This window comes from Salmo trutta, chromosome 15 (genome assembly GCF_901001165.1).
Source record: "Salmo trutta chromosome 15, fSalTru1.1, whole genome shotgun sequence".
Lineage (NCBI taxonomy): Eukaryota > Metazoa > Chordata > Actinopteri > Salmoniformes > Salmonidae > Salmo > Salmo trutta.
This window is the reverse complement of record NC_042971.1, coordinates 54995284-55011980: the sequence shown is the minus strand read 5'-3', so window position 1 is coordinate 55011980 and position 16697 is coordinate 54995284.

Here is a 16697-nt window from a genome sequence, read left to right as displayed (position 1 = left end):
AAATAAATGAGTTTATAACAACCAGTTAACAGTAACAGTGTCTGATGAATTGTAGGTGGAAAGAGTGAAAGAGAGAGAGAGAGAGATATTAGATAGAGAAAGAGAGAGAGAGTTATTAGATAGAGAGAGAGATTAGTGAGATAGAGAAAGAGAGATTAGAGAGATAGAGAAAGAGAGAGAGAGATAGATAGATAGATAGATAGATATAGATACAGTGCCTTGCAAAAGTATTCATCCCCCTTGGTGTTTTTCCTATTTTGTTGCATTACAACCTGTAATTTAAATTGATTTTTATTTGGATTTCATGTAATAGACATACAAAATAGTTAAATAAATAAAATGACTTGTTTCAAAAAAACGGAAAAGTGGTGCGTGCATATGTATTCACCCCCTTTGCTATGAAGCCCCTAAATAAGATCTGGTGCAACCAATTACCATCAGAGGTCACATAATTAGTTAAATAAAGTCCACCTGTGTGCAATCTAAGTGTCACATGATCTGTCACATGATCTCAGTATATATATACACCTGTTCTGAAAGGCCCCAGAGCCTGCAACACCACTGAGCAAGGGGCACCATCAAGCAAGCGGCACCATGAAGACCAAGGAGCTCTCCAAACAGGTTAGGGACAAAGTTGTGGAGAAGTACAGATCAGGATTGAGTTATAAAAAAATATCTGAAACTTTGAACATCCCATGGAACACCATTAAACCCATTATTATTAAGGAGGACATTAATCAGAGAGGCAACAAAGAGACCAAAGATAACCCTGAAGGAACTGCAAAGCTCCACAGCGGAGATTGGAGTATCTGTCCATAGGACCACTTTAAGCCGTATACTCCACACAGCTGGGCTTTACGGAAGAGTGGCCAGAAAAACCCATTGCCTAATGAAAAAAATAAGCAAACACGTTTGGTGTTCACCAAAAGGCATGTGGGAGACTCCACACACATATGGAAGAAGGTACTCGGGGTGATGAGAACTTTTTGGCCATCATGGAAAACGCAATGTCTGGCGCAAACCCAACACCTCTCATCACCCCGAGAACACTATCCCCACAGTGAAGAATGGTGGTGGCAGCATCATGCTGTGGGGATGTTTTTCATCGGCAGGGATTGGGAAACTGGTCAGAATTGACGGAATGATGGATGGCACTAAATACATGGAAATTCTTGAGGGAAACCTGTTTCAGTCTTCCAGAGATTTGAGACTGGGATGGAGATGTACCTTCCAGCAGGACAATGACGCTAAGCATACTGCTAAAGCAACACTCAAGTGGTTTAAGGGGAAACATTTAAATGTCTTGGAATGGCCTAGTCAAAGCCCAGACTGCAATCCAATTGAGAATCTGTGGTATGACTTAAAGATTGCTGTACACCAGCGGAACCCATCCAACTTGAAGGAGATAGAGCAGTTTTGCCTTGAAGAATGGTCAAAAATCCCAGTGGCTAGATGTGCCAAGCTTATAGAGACATACCCCAAGAGACTTGCAGCTGTCATTGCTGCAAAAGGTGTCTCTGCAAAGTATTGACTTCGGGGTGGTGAATAGTTATGCACGCTTATGCAAGTTTTCAGTTTTATGTCTTATTTCTTGTTTGTATCACAATAAAAAATATTTTGCATCTTGAAAGTGGTAAGCATGTTGTGTAAATCAAATGATACAAACCCCCCAAAAATCTATTTTAATTCCAGGTTGTAAGACAACAAAATAGTAAAAATGCCAAGGGGGTGAATACTTTCGCAAGCCACTGTACATTGTAAAACTATGAAATAACACATATTGAATAATGTAGTAACCAAAAAAGTTAAACAAATCAAAATATATTTTATATTTGAGATTTTGTAAAGTAGCCACCCTTTGCCTTGATGACAGCTTTGCACACTCTTGGCATTCTCTCAACCAGCTTCACCTGGAATGCTTTTCCAACAGTCTTTACTATGAAGTCAGTGTAACACCCGTCGTTCAATGAAGACCAAGGTGCAGCGTAGTAGGCCTACATTTTCTTTAATTTTAAATCTATCACCAAAAAACAATACAATGAACGTAAAGCTAGGAGTGCAAACACATGCAACACAAAAGACAAGATCCCACAACTGAAGGTGGGAAAAAGGGCTGCCTAAGTATGATCCCCAATCAGAGACAACGATAGACAGCTGCCTCTGATTGGGAACCATACTCGGCCAACAAAGAAATATAAACATAGATTTCCCACCCTAGTCACACCCTGACCTACCAAATAGAGAATTTAAAGGATCTCTAAGGTCAGGGCGTGACAGTACCCCCCCCCCCCCCCCAAAGGTGCGGACTCCCGGCCACAAACCTGAACCTATAGGGGAGGGTCCGGGAAGGCATCTACTCCCTCGGTGGCGGCTCCGGTTCGGGACGTAGCCCCCGCTCTGCTTGCGGCTCCTCCCACTTCCGTGGAACCGGACTGTGGATCGTCGCCGGAGGCTCCGGATCCTGAATCGTTGCCGGAGGAACTGGAACGTAGATCGTCGCCGGAGGCTCTGGACTGGGAACCCCCGCTGGAGGCTCTGAACTGCTGACCGTCGCTGGAGGCTCCGGACTGCCGACCGTCGCTGGAGGCTCCGGACTGCCGACCGTCGCTGGAGGCGCCGGACTGGGGACCGTCGCTGGAGGCTCCGGACTGGGGACCGTCGCTGGAGGCTCCGGACTGGGGACCGTCGCTGCAGGCTCCGGACTGGGGACCGTCGCTGCAGGCTCCGGACTGGGGACCGTCGCTGCAGGTTCCGGACTGGGGACCGTCGCTGCAGGCTCCGGACTGGGGACCGTCGCTGGAGGCTCCGGACTGGGGACCGTAGCTGCAGGCTCCGGACTGGAGACCGTCGCTGCAGGCTCCGGACTGGGGACCGTCGCTGCAGGCTCCGGACTGGGGACCGTCGCTGCAGGCTCCGGACTGGGGACCGTCGCTGCAGGATGCGGACAGGGGACCGTCGCTGCAGGCTCCGGACAGGGGACCGTTGCAGGCTCGCTGCAGGCTCAGTGCCATGGATCGTCGCTACAGGGTCCGCGCCATGGATCATCACTGGAGGCTTCGTGCCATGGATCATCACTGGAGGCTCCGGGCCATGGATCATCACTGGAGGCTTTGTGCCATGGATTATCACTGGAGGCTCCTGGCCATGGATTATCACTGGAGGCTATGTGCCATGGATCATCACTACAGGCTCCGGGCCATGGATCATCACTGGAGGCTTCGTGTCATGGATTATCACTGGAGGCTCCGGGCCATGGATTATCACAGGAGGCTTCATGCCATGGATCATCACTACAGGCTCCGGGCCATGGATCATCACCAGAGGCTTCGTGCCATGGATTATCACTGGAGACTTTGTGCCATGGATCATCACTACAGGCTCCGGGCCATGGAGCATCACTGGAGGCTCCGGGCCATGGATCATCACTGGAGGCTTCGTGCCATGGATCATCACAGGAGGCTTCGGACCATGGATCATCACTAGAGGCTTCGTACGTGGAGCCGGAACAGGTCTCACCGGACTGGGGAGACGCACTGGAGACCGGGTGCGCGGAGCTAGCACAGGATATACTGGGCCGTGGAGGCGCAATGGAGGTCTGGAGCGTAGGGCTGGCACAGCCCGTCCTGGCTGGATGCTCACTTTAGCCCAGCAAGTGCGGGGCGCTGGCACAGGACGAACTGGGCTGTGAAGGCACACTGGCGACACAGTGCGTAGAGCTGGCACAGGATATCCTGGGCCAAGGAGGCGTACTGGAGACCAGGAGCGCTGAGCCGGCACAATCCGTCCTGGCTGAATGCCCACTCTAGCACGGCAAATGCGGGGTGCAGGCACAGAGCGCACTGGGCTATGAATGCGCACTGGAGATATAGTGCGCATCACAGCATAACAAGGTGCCTGACTGGTCACATGCTCCCCATGGTAAGCACAGGGAGTTGGCTCAGGTCTAAACCCTGACTCTACCAATCTCCCCGTGTGCCCCCCCAATTTATTTTTTGGGGGCTGCCTCTCGGGCTTCCGTTGTTGCCGTGCTAGTTCCTCGTAGCGTCGCCATTCCTCCTTTGCTGCCTCTATCTCCTCCCTTGGACGCCGATATTCCCCGGGCCTTGTCCAGGGTCCTGCTCCCTCCAGGATTTCCTCCCAGATCCAGTCCTCCTGACCACGCTGCTTGGTCCGTTGGTGGTGGGATCTTCTGTAACGCCCGTCGTTCAATGAAGACCAAGGTGCAGCGTGGTAGGTGTACATTTTCTTAATTTTAAATGTACCACCAAAAAACAATAAACAATACAACGAACGTAAAGCTAGGAGTGCAAACACATGCAACACAAAAGACAAGATCCCCCAACTGAAAGTGGGAAAAAGGGCTGCCTAAGTATGATCCCCAATCAGAGACAACGATAGACAGCTGCCTCTGATTGGGAACCATTAAAGAAATATAAACATAGATTTCCCACCCTAGTCACAACCTGACCTGTGAAATAGAGAATTTAAAGGATCTCTAAGGTCAAGGCGTGACAGTCAGATGTCTTTGGTCATTCATAACACATACATTAAGGCTTAGTGATGTAAACACAGCTAAAACAAATAAACATTAAAGATATGTTTAAACCATACATTCCATTTTAGTTGTTTATTTTTAAAACAATACAAATACATGATGTTTCAAAAAGTCCAGCAATGCAATTACATTGAACGTTACACAGGGCTGTGAATAGTGTGGCTTGTCCCTGAGCTGGTGGACAAATTGTTCTTGCCTCTCTTCCTGCTGGACGTACTGCATGTTGGTTCCAACCTTAAAAGTAACAACAAAGAAAGTTAGCAGGTCTGTTAAGAAGAAGGCAAAGGGCAATTCTGTGCTGCGCCAGAAACTCTAAATGGGGAGATGGGAAACTCCATTAAATTCTTCTTATTTATATTCTTCTTTTATTTAAAAATCTCATGACATGACTATGAGACATGGCTGATTCTAGGGGGATTTGTATTTAGTAGCAGAAGAACTCATCACATGATCAGCATCAAGTCAGCAACACAAAAAAAGTGTTTAAAATAAAATTCCCCCAGGTAATAGTAGAAAGGTGTCAATAGCCATTCACTATGAAAGAAAAATAATTATCTGAACATTAACAATGATTCATATTTGTTCATATTTAGGTGACATTTCCTTTAAATGTCGATATTAAAACATGTTCCAAGGTCAAATAAATGCCCCAATGCAAATCACTGTATATGGAATACATATTGGCTTAGAGCAAGAACTATTCTGGGTGCCACAGTAAAGGTATTGTAAGGCATACTCAGTAGGGTCTGTAGAATGTATATATGGTGTCATTTCATGGGGCTCTGAATAATATGGAGTGTTGTTGGACTTTTACTCCACACATTCCATTGGCCGCCGAATCATATCACATGCGCTTACTGCACTACAGAAAACTCGATAACCAAACAACAGTATGCTGAATTAAAGGGAACTACACAAAAAAATCTAAGTTCCTTCGATTTTTCCCAGACCTCAAAAGTAATCCCCTGATGTGGTTTAAGCATTGTTGTAAACACAGAAAATACAATCTTGTTGTTTTTTTAATACAAATTTGTAAAAAAATGAGATAAATCAGAAAAATGGGGGAAATACGAAAATCTGGAAAAGCAAAACCAAGAAAACAGAATTTGAAAAAACGACAACAAAAAAATGAAAGGCCCTACCAACGTTTTTTGCTTTAGAGTGTGTGTCATCCTGCAGCACAGCATTTTGGGAGAAGTTGAGGTCCAATATTGACTATGAGGGAGAGGGAAAGAGGTTGGGCCATTCCATAATTGTTTTCGTGAAATATAATATAATATATATAAAATGTTTCTTATGGGTGGTCCCGGGAATCGAACCCAATATCCTGCTGTTGCAATTCTCTACCAAGTTGCATGGCAGGGTTATATATTATTTGTGGAGCCTCAATTTAATATGATTTATAAGGCCTTTATTAAGCGGGGGCTTATTCCACATGTCACCCTTTATAAAGCACAGGTTTATGTCATAATATTTGACATAGTGGGTTATGTCACATTTGACATTGGTGGTTATGTCACACAGTTATGCGACATTTATGAACCCTTTATAAAGCATGACATACGGTTATAGATGATTTGTAACACATTTATGTAGTGTTTATAAAGGCTTTACGATGGCTTTATGAAGCCTTTATAAGCTGTACATCATTTAAAGCGGGACCATCTGGCTGGTGACCACATTGTTTCCCCCTATGAAAGAGTAGTAGATTCAAATCAAATCAAATGTATTTATAAAGCCCTTCTTACATCAGCTGATGTCACAAAGTGCTGTACAGAAACCCAGCCTAAAATCCCAAACAGCAAGCAATGCAGGTGTAGAAGCACGGTGGCTAGGAAAAACTCCCTAGAAAGGCCAGAACCTAGGAAGAAACCTGTCTTCCCTGTGGCTCAGTTGGTAGAGCATGGTGTTTGCAACGCCAGCATGGTGTGTGCAACGCCAGGGTTGTGGGTTCGATTCCCACAGGGGGCCAGTACAAAAAAATAAAAATGCATGAAATTAAATGTATGCATTCACTATTGTAAGTTGCTCTGGATAAGAGTGTCTGCTAAATGACTAAAATGTAAATGAACCAGTCTATGTGTGGTGGCCAGTCCTCTTCTGGCTGTGTTGGGGGTAGATTATAACAGAACATGTTCAAATGTTCATAGATGACCAGCAGGGTCAAATAATAATAATCACAGTGGTTGTCGAGGGTGCAACAGGTCAGCACCTCAGGAGTAAATGTCAGTTGGCTTTTCATAGTATCTCTACCAATCCTGCTGTCTCTAGAGAGTTGAAAACAGCAGGTCTGGGACAGGTAGCATGTCTGGTGAACAGGTCAGGGTTCCATAGCCGCAGGCAGAACAGTTGAAACTGGAGCAGCAGCACGACCAGGTGGCCTGGGGACAGCAAGGAGTCATCAGGCCAGGTAGTCCTGAGGCATGGTCCGAGGGCTCAGGTCCTCTGAGAGAGAGAGGGAAAAAGAGAGAGAATTAGAGAGAGCATACTTAAATTCACACAGGACACCGGATAAGACAGGAGAAATATTCCAGGTATAACAGACTGACCCTAGCCCCCCGACACATAAATACTGGAGGCTGAGACAGGAGGGGTCGGGAGACACTGTGGCCCCGTCAGACGATACCCCCGGACAGGGCCAAACGGCAGGATATAACCCCACCCACTTTGCCAAAGCACAGCCCCCACACCACTAGAGGGATATCTTCAACCACCAAGTTACCATCTTGAGACAAGGCCGAGTATAGCCCACAAAGATCTCCGCCACGGCACAACCCAAGGAGGGGCGCCAACCCAGACAGGAAGACCACATCAGTGACTCAACCCACTCAAGTGACGCACCCCTCCAAGGGACGGCATGGAAGAGCACCAGTAAGCCAGTGACTCAGCCCCTGTAATAGGGTTAGAGGCAGAGAATCCCAGTGGAGAGAGGGGAACCGGCCAGGCAGAGACAGCAAGGGTGGTTCGTTGCTCCAGTGCCTTTCCGTTCACCTTCACACTCTTGGGCCAGACTACACTCAATCATAGGACCTACTGAAGAGATGAGTCTTCAATAATGACTTAAAGGTTGAGACGGAGTCTGCGTCTCTCACATGGGTAGGCAGACCATTCCATAAAAATTGAGCTCTATAGGAGAAAGCCCTGATTCCCATATGAATCTCTATTAGTTCTCTACCGCTTCTCTGAACCACACCTTTCTCATTATGTTCAAGTGATTATGTCTAATTACCTGAGGAGAATCGACTCCAGCAAATAAAACAAGAAAAATTAGAGTGTAGACTGACTTGTAGTGGACATACCTATAAGTGATAATTTATGCAATTTTTGGGGTGTGTTTGTTGAATAAGTACACCCAGTGGGCAAAATTATTTGAAATTACATTATTGGCTTAGGTTAAGATGTTCAGTACTGATCCCGATCAATTTGAAGGACCAGAATGAGTTCCTTAATTGAAATGTGTGGTATGATCTACTACTGAGAGTATGGTGCGTGCTTCGCACAGATCTGTGGTTGTCAGCGACTTTCTCAAACACACTGGTGACACAAAGTGATTGTATTAAAGGCAGAGATGAGGGGCTCAAATGTACTGCTGTTGACTGGAGCATCTTGTGCCTACCTTGTGAGTTCTGAGATTACACCATTACACCAGTGGGACAGACTCCTATTTGATTACCAGCTTTCAGCAAAGTGATCAATGGATCTTAAATATAGCCAGTCTGGTATTAGATGACGCAAGCTCTATGTTTGTCTGTACTGTATGTGGCAAAGCCTAGAAAGGCCTAGATGCCGAGTGGCAGCGTAGCCAGTGGATCTCCCAGTAAAGGATACTTTACAACTGCTACAAGAATGAATGGAAATGTGTAGACTAGAGCTGAATAGAAATCACAACGGCGAAAAAATGCACTTAGCAGTCGCTTGATGTACTGCAGTACTAAATCCACATTAACCTTTTAGCACTATTTAACTTGGGTTAAGGACTTGAAGGTTAACATATGACTGTTGTGGCAACTGCTGCTATTAATGTGAAGGTTATATTATCTGTAATCTGTCTTGTCTGCCCAGCTGTAGCAAAAGAAAGGTATTTATAAGATCTTACAATACTGACATCCCTAGGTTAAAAGGGGAACATCTTGATCGCGCTCCAACTAACCCCTCTCTGGAAGCAACCCACTGGGCACACACTGGTTGATTCAACGTTTTCCCCACGTCATTTCAATTAAATTACGTTGAACCAACCTGGACTAGACGTTGAAATGACGTCTGTGCCCACACAGCGGGCGAGAGGGATGACTCCTTTCTGAGTCATTATTCTGGCTGGGTGATGCTCTGTGTAGTTATATCCCTTCCTCTGCATGTTACACATCATGAAACTCGCTCCTATCCAGCTGCATATACCTCTAAAGAGCCTTTGAAGGCTATTGATCCCATACATTTTTTGGTCTTCATTGAGGCCTATGAAGTGTGTGTGTTTGTCTCAAATGTCACCCTATTCCCTTTACAGTGCACTCCTTTTGACAAGGGCACATATGACACTGGCTAAAACAGTGTCTCTCTTTATCCTCTTTGGTGGCTGAGCACTTTCCACACCAGTCCCTCCCTGATTGGACGTTTCCACCCTCCTTTATTCCTTAGCTCCTTCTTTCTGTTAGCAGATGTAGCCTTCCTTCCTCTTCCACCCCATGGCCATCCACTGAACCTAGAGCAGTCTTTAGATGACTCATAAGGAACCTGAAACTGGATAAAAAAAGCAAAGTAAGGTAATTTGGACATTTGGTTCTTTGTATGATAATATCCTGAGCTTTTTTAATATGAGGAAATATTAATGTTAATATTAACAAATATTAAGAAATGTCTAAGAGCTACTTTAAATGCCTTTTAGGGAAATAATATTTGGTAGTACATCATCCCTATTCCATATTTAATATTCTTTCAACTGCCATTTTGTCCAATGCATAAAGGTTTCTCTGCTGAGCAAATGTATAACTGGATTAGGGTGTCGCTGTAAAAATATTCCCCCTGTAAAGCATGAATCATTTCTTTATCAGTAGACATTAGGAATTAGGTTAACGAAGACGAGGACGGCGGCACATCTCAGGGCGTCATTTTGGAAGTCACGTTCAACATATATTTCACTCCTTTTAACCCCACTGACTTAGTCGGTTTCACAAATGGCAACCTATTCCCTACATAGTGCACTGCATTGGACAGTGCTCTGATCAAAGGTAGTGCACTATGTAAGGAATAGGATGCCATTTGTAACGCATCCCGCCTCCCTAAACAGTTTCCTCTCATTTTGCCCAATTTCTTCACAGCTTGTCATGTGCTGTCTGGTGAGTGAAGCTTGGAATGTTCACCCTGCTGCCATATTCACTTTTATCAGTCCCCTAATCACGCATACATGCTGAGAAAAATGTTAAGAGTCGTATAAAAAGGATTGAAGTATTTCCCTCCAGAAACGGCACGTCTTATCAAACAGTAGAAGACTCAGAGACTTCATACAAAAAGGAAAAAAGTGATTTTCAATGGATGTCACAGCAGTACAAAGTAAGTGGGTTGAAAGTGAAGCCCCCTTGCGGAGTCACAGCGTTGAGCTTAAAATAGGCAATTGTTTGTTTGCGATAATCTGCTGAAATCTTTTAAATGCTACTAATTGCAATCTCTCGTCTTGTGTTAGTCCATCTACCTTTAGTTTATTCCCCAATCTCTTTATAGTTAGCACAATCAATGCTCCATCTAATTAGTTATTAACCTTTCTTTAAACTAATTCAAATGATTAATTTAAAGCTAACCCCATCACAATGTAAAGGGTAAAGGCAAAATATCCCAATGGAAAGCTTGCGAGTTCTTATTTGGTTAAAAGGGCAATGTGTCCATAAAATTGCTAATGGAGATTGGATAGCACATTGGCCTGTGTTAAGAAAATGAACTGTGGATGGATGAAACAGCATATTAGCCTTTGTTAGGAAAATACACTGTGTGTGGATGAGGAAGTGTTGGACGAACTAGAAAGCGATGGATGGCATTACAGAGCTTCATACATGCAGGGTAAGGTCATACTGTACTGTTGAGCCCTTCAAAAAATAATCAACACAACAATGTATAGGACTGTAGTGGGTTAAAAATCATATAAATAGAATGACAAGTCTTTGTTCTCTCTCTTGTCCTGCTATCCACTCTGCAGAATTTACTCTTAAAGAGCAACTGCCACTAAAACCAACTTTTCATTTAGAAAAAGCCTATGTAGCATCAATATGAGTCAGAAGCATTTATTCTACTGTCAAAATTCCAGTGGAAATAGGGTCATTTTGGTCATAAAGTCAGTTTCGACCAAAACAGAGTTTTGTGAGACTTGTGATTGTGACTGCATCACAACGTAAATTAAGTTTGTGTTTGTTTCATTCCTGCCCACATGCCCACAGCTAGCAACATACAAGTAATTATCAATTTGGATGGCAGTTGCAAGCAACCCGATCGTAATGCCTGTGGTAAATTTGGGTTGACTTTGGATATCCCTATAAGGCTAGTTAGGAACCGTCGGTAAATTACACAATGTACATGGGAGCTCACAGAACAGCTCACAGAACAGGGCTCCGGGCAGCCGAGCGGAAATGGAGGAAAACTAGCCTCCCTGCGGACCTGGGATCTTTTCACTCCCTCCTCTCTACATTTTCTTCCTCTGTTTCTGCTGCTAAAGCCACTTTCTACCACTCTAAATTCCAAGCATCTGCCTCTAACCCTAGGAAGCTCTTTGCCACCTTCTCCTCCCTCCTGAATCCCCCCCCCTCTCTGCGGATGACTTCGTCAACCATTTTCAAAAGAAGGTTGAGAAGGTTTCAAGACTGGTCATTCAACTGAGACTGCTCTTCTCTGTGTCACGGAGGCTCTCCGCACTGCTAAAGCTAACTCTCTCTCCTCTGCTCTCATCCTTCTAGACCTATCTGCTGCCTTTGATACTGTGAACCATCAGATCATCCTCTCCACCCTCTCCGAGTTGGGCATCTCCGGCGCAGCTCACTCTTGGATTGCCTCCTAACTGACAGGTCGCTCCTATCAGGTGGCGTGGCGAGAATCCGTCTCCGCACCACGTGTTCTCACCACTGGTGTCCCCCAGGGCTCAGTTCTAGGCCCTCTCCTATTCTCGCTATACACCAAGTCACTTGGCTCTGTCATATCCTCACATGGTCTCTCCTATCATTGCTACGCAGACGACACACAATTAATCTTCTTCTTTCCCCCTTCTGATAACCAGGTGGCGAATCGCATCTCTGCATGTCTGGCAGACATATCAGTGTGGATGACGGATCACCACCTCAAGCTGAACCTCGGCAAGACGGAGCTGCTCTTCCTCTCGGGGAAGGACTGCCCGTTCCATGATCTCGCCATCACGGTTGACAACTCCATTGTGTCCTCCTCCCAGAGTGCTAAGAGCCTTGGCGTGACCCTGGACAACACCCTGTCATTCTCCACTAACATCAAGGCGGTGACCCGATCCTGTAGGTTCATGCTCTACAATATTCGCAGAGTACGACCCTGCCTTACACAGGAAGCGGCGCAGGTCCTAATCCAGGCACTTGTCATCTCCCGTCTGGATTACTGCAACTCGCTGTTGGCGGGGCTCTCTGCCTGTGCCATTAAACCCCTACAACTCATCCAGAATGCCGCAGCCCGTCTGGTGTTCAACCATCCAAAGTTCTCTCACGTCACCCCGCTCCTCCGCACACTCCACTGGCTTCCAGTTGAAGCTCGCATCTGCTACAAGACCATGGTGCTTGCCTACGGAGCTGTGAGGGGAACAGCACCTCCGTACCTTCAGGCTCTGATCAGTCCCTTCACCCAAACAAGGGCACTGCGTTCATCCACCTCTGGCACCACAATGGTGGAACAAGCTCCCTCACGATGCCAGGACAGCGGAGTCAATCACCACCTTCCGGAGACACCTGAAACCCCACCTCTTTAAGGAATACCTGGGATAGGATAAAGTAATCCTTCTAACCCACCCCCCCCCCAAAAAAGATATCGATGTACTATTGTAAAGTGGTTGTTCCATTGGATATCATAAGGTGAATGCACCAATTTGTAAGTCGCTCTGGATAAGAGCGTCTGCTAAATGACGTAAATGTAAATGTTAAAATTCCAATAGCTCCAAATTTCAATGACTTGACAACCTCGAACCAATTATAAGTTGTAGAAATTCATATAGGCCTGAAAATATTGACAGCATATAATGAGAACCAAAAGGTATGCCACAACTAGCCCCGGAGATAGGCTATCCAAAGTCAAACCAATTTTGTCATGGTTGCACACCAGCCGGGCTGAAGCTAAGGGTGGATTTACATTAGTAAAATATGTCCAGTGAGATCTATCTTTCTTCAACATCAAATTTACACATTTTCTGTTTACACTAGCCTTGGATGTGGTGTGGCCAAAGGCACATTCCTGCTTCATGTGAGTGCAGCTATTAGCATACCGTACATACCATACTATATAGACAAACAAAATAAGCATAGCAATTCAAACTATACAGGAGCTTCTCATCTAACTATATTGCACATAGTGTTTCACACCTGATTAATGCAATGATTCACAAATGTGTGGCTAATTTAAAAGCCTGCGGACTGGAGGGCGACTCTGGGAGCTCCGGACTGGAGGGCGACTCTGGGAGCTCCGGACTGAAGGGCAATTCTGGGAGCTCCGGACTGAAGGGCCACTCTGGGAGCTCCGGACGGAAGGGTGACTCTGGGAGCTCCGGACTGAAGGGCGACTCTGGGAGTTCCGGACTGAAGGGCGACTCTGGCTGAGCCGGTTCCGGACTGTAGGGCGATTCTGGCTGCGCCGGTTCCGGACTGTAGGCCATCTCTGCAGGCTCCGGACTGTGGGCCGACTCTGCAGGCTCCGGACTGTGGGCCGTCTTTGGCGGTTCCGGACTGTGGGCTGTCTCTGTCGGTTCCGGACTGTGGGCCGTCTCTGTCGGTTCCGGAGTGTGGGCCATCTCTGTCGGTTCCGGACTGTGGGCCGTCTTTGCAGGCTCCGGACTGTAGGATGTCGCCGGAAGCACTGGACGGGGAACTGTCGCCGGAAGCTCTAGACGGGTAACTGTCGCTGGAAGCTCTGGACGGGGAACTGTCGCTGGAAGCTCTGGACGGGGAACTGTCTCCGGAAGCTCTGGACGGGGAACTGTCTCCGGAAGCTTTGGACTGGACAGGCGCACTACAGGCCTGGTGCGTGGGGCTGGCTTTGGAGGCGCCAGACTGGTAACACGCACCTCAAGGCCAGTGTGAGGAGCAGGAGCAGGACGTACTGGACTGGGCTGTGGCACTAGAGGCCTGGTGCGTGGGGCTGGTACTGGAGGTACCAGACTGGAGACACGCACCACAAGGCTAGTGCGAGGAGCGGGAAGAGGACGTACTGGACTGGGCTGACGCACTGGAGGCCTGGTGCGTGGTGCTGGCTTTGGAGGCACCAGACTAGGGACACGCACCTTAAGGCTAGTACGAGGAGCAGGAACAGGGTAAACCGGACCCTGAAGACGTATTGGAGGTCTGGAGCGTACGGCCTGCACAACCCTTCCTGGCTGAGTGCTCAATATAGCCTGGCCACGTTGAGGAGCTTCTATTGATCGCACCGGCCTCTGAATGCTTCTTTGTAATACAGTGCGCATTTCTGCATAGCTCGGTGCCTTCTTCATTCGTCGCTCCCCATAATAAGCACAGGGAGTTGGCTCAGGTCTCCATCCTCACTCTGCCCAACTCCCCGTGTGTGGGGATGCCTCTCGGTCTTCCTTAAATCCTCCATAGCCCTGGATATGTTCATCCTTCTTCACCGTGCTCCTTACCCCGCTGCTTGGTCCGTTGGTGGTGGGTAGTTCTGTCACGTTCGTCGTAAGGATTAGACCAAAACGCAGCGGGAATGTGTAAACTCGTCTTCTTATTTATTGACAAGAAAACGTGAACACCGAAAAAACTAAATAACAAACAATGACGAAGACGCTAACAGTCCTGTAAGGCACAACACTATACCGGGAACAACTACCCACAAAAACCCATGAAAAAACACCCCTACTAAATAGTACATTCAATTAGAGGCAACGAGGAACAGCTGCCTCCAATTGAAGGTCATCCCAATAAACTAAACATAGAAATAGAAAAATTAGAACGAACATAGAAATATACTAACATAGAACATTAACCAACAAACCCCGAAACACATAAAACAAACACCCCCTGCCACGTCCTGACCAAACTACAATAACAAATAACCCCTTCACTGGTCAGGACATAACAGATACTTCGGGATTTTGGCAATTAGTTATAGGTAGTTTCACGTGCTAATGCTAACTAGCGTTAGCGCAATGACTGGAACTCTATTATAACTGCTAGCAAGATACCATTGAGTCTATGGTATCATGCTAGCAGATACCATAGCTTCCAGTAACTGCACTAATGCTAAATAACAATTGCTCTAGCACTAGTTACCAACTTCCTTGAAACTGCACGCAAAGACATAGAAATGGTATCCTCATAGCCAAAATCCATAAGTATCCCTTGTGAGTAGGCCTGAATAGGCCTGAGGAGGCCTCTCTGTGTTCATCCTATGCCTTGTAAGATTCCGATCTATACACCTAGAATAATATAACAGTAATGCCTTGTAACTTAAGCTTTATGCCTTATATGTGAATTCATACATTTTACAGTGTAATTAAATATACAATTCTCAGACCTTTCTTGATACCCTATTCTTTTAACTCAACAATAGTCCTCTTGCACATTGCTATTTATCTTTATGGAATCAGATAATTTGCAAATAACATAGTCTGAATTTGAGACCAGGTGAGGAATATATACATGTATAATATATTTAACCCACTGCAGTACCACAGTACCAGTAGTGTAACCCACACACCAGCTGGTTTACTCTGGATTTAAACAATAGGTCATTCATATAATACGTTGGCCATCTGAAAGCATCAGGTTTGATTATCATTTATAATTAGACTATATAATTAGTTAAACATGGGAAACGACAACAGGGCTATGTACAATAAAGTCACTTGCTTTTGTACAGCTGTGTGGTTCAAGGCTGGCTTAGATTGGTGTATGTGAGTCTTTGTCCCCTGCATTGAACAGGCTACAGTACGTACAATTCACTTCTGATGAGTTTTCTGTGTTAAATGTTTTCTGTCACATTCCCAAAGAGAATGCTACATTACAAATGGGCAGTTATATGTAATAGCTAAGCAGAAAACAAATATTGAGTTTGACTCTGACAGTGGCTTTGGTGTGGCGTAGTAATCATTTTGGATTTAGATATCCATTACTTCAGAGAGGCATTCACGCGGTGTGCCATGCTAGCTGATCAAAAATATGGTGACATTATTATAGGGGGCAAATCTGCATCTGGGAGAAAGCAGACGTCTGATATGTTGCAGAAATGCCTACCATTTGGCCTAACAGACTACATCAATTCCAGGTCACTGCCATTACCATGATTTAATAACTGCTGGCTGACATTCGTACAACAAAACTGCAGACCATCATACAAAATGGGACTTTTTCCCATCCATTTACAGTAGAAGCCCACTGAGCCTGCAAATATTTCTCAACAGCTTTATATGATGTGTTTAATCAGTGAGCAATGTCTTTTTCAGCTACAGATTTATACCGGGGAAAACAGAGATGTTGACTCTCTGGTCCTCAGTGGTGTATTTAAACTGGATATATACCCCGGAAACCAGAGATGTTGACTCTCTGGTCTTCAGTGGTCAATTTATACTGGATATATACCGGGGAAACCAGAGATGTTGGCTCTCAGTGGTGTATTTAAATTGGATAGTAAACTGACAGCAGTATCATCACGTAGATTGCTTGAATGACTGTATAATGAGTTGTTAGAGTGAGATGGAATAATTCAATATTAAGATGCTGTATCAGTCCACAAATCCACTTTTATCACTGTAGCTGCCTTTCCACAGTGGACGCGGTTACACAAGCATTTCAGAGACCCCAATATGGTCATTTTACATTTTGATTTTAGTCATTTAGCAGGCGGTCTTATTCAGAGTGACGTACAGTCAATATAGCAGTGTCCATGTAAAGCCAACCAAGCATTTTCCTTTCCCTGAGGTGCCTGCTGTTTCCAGACAACA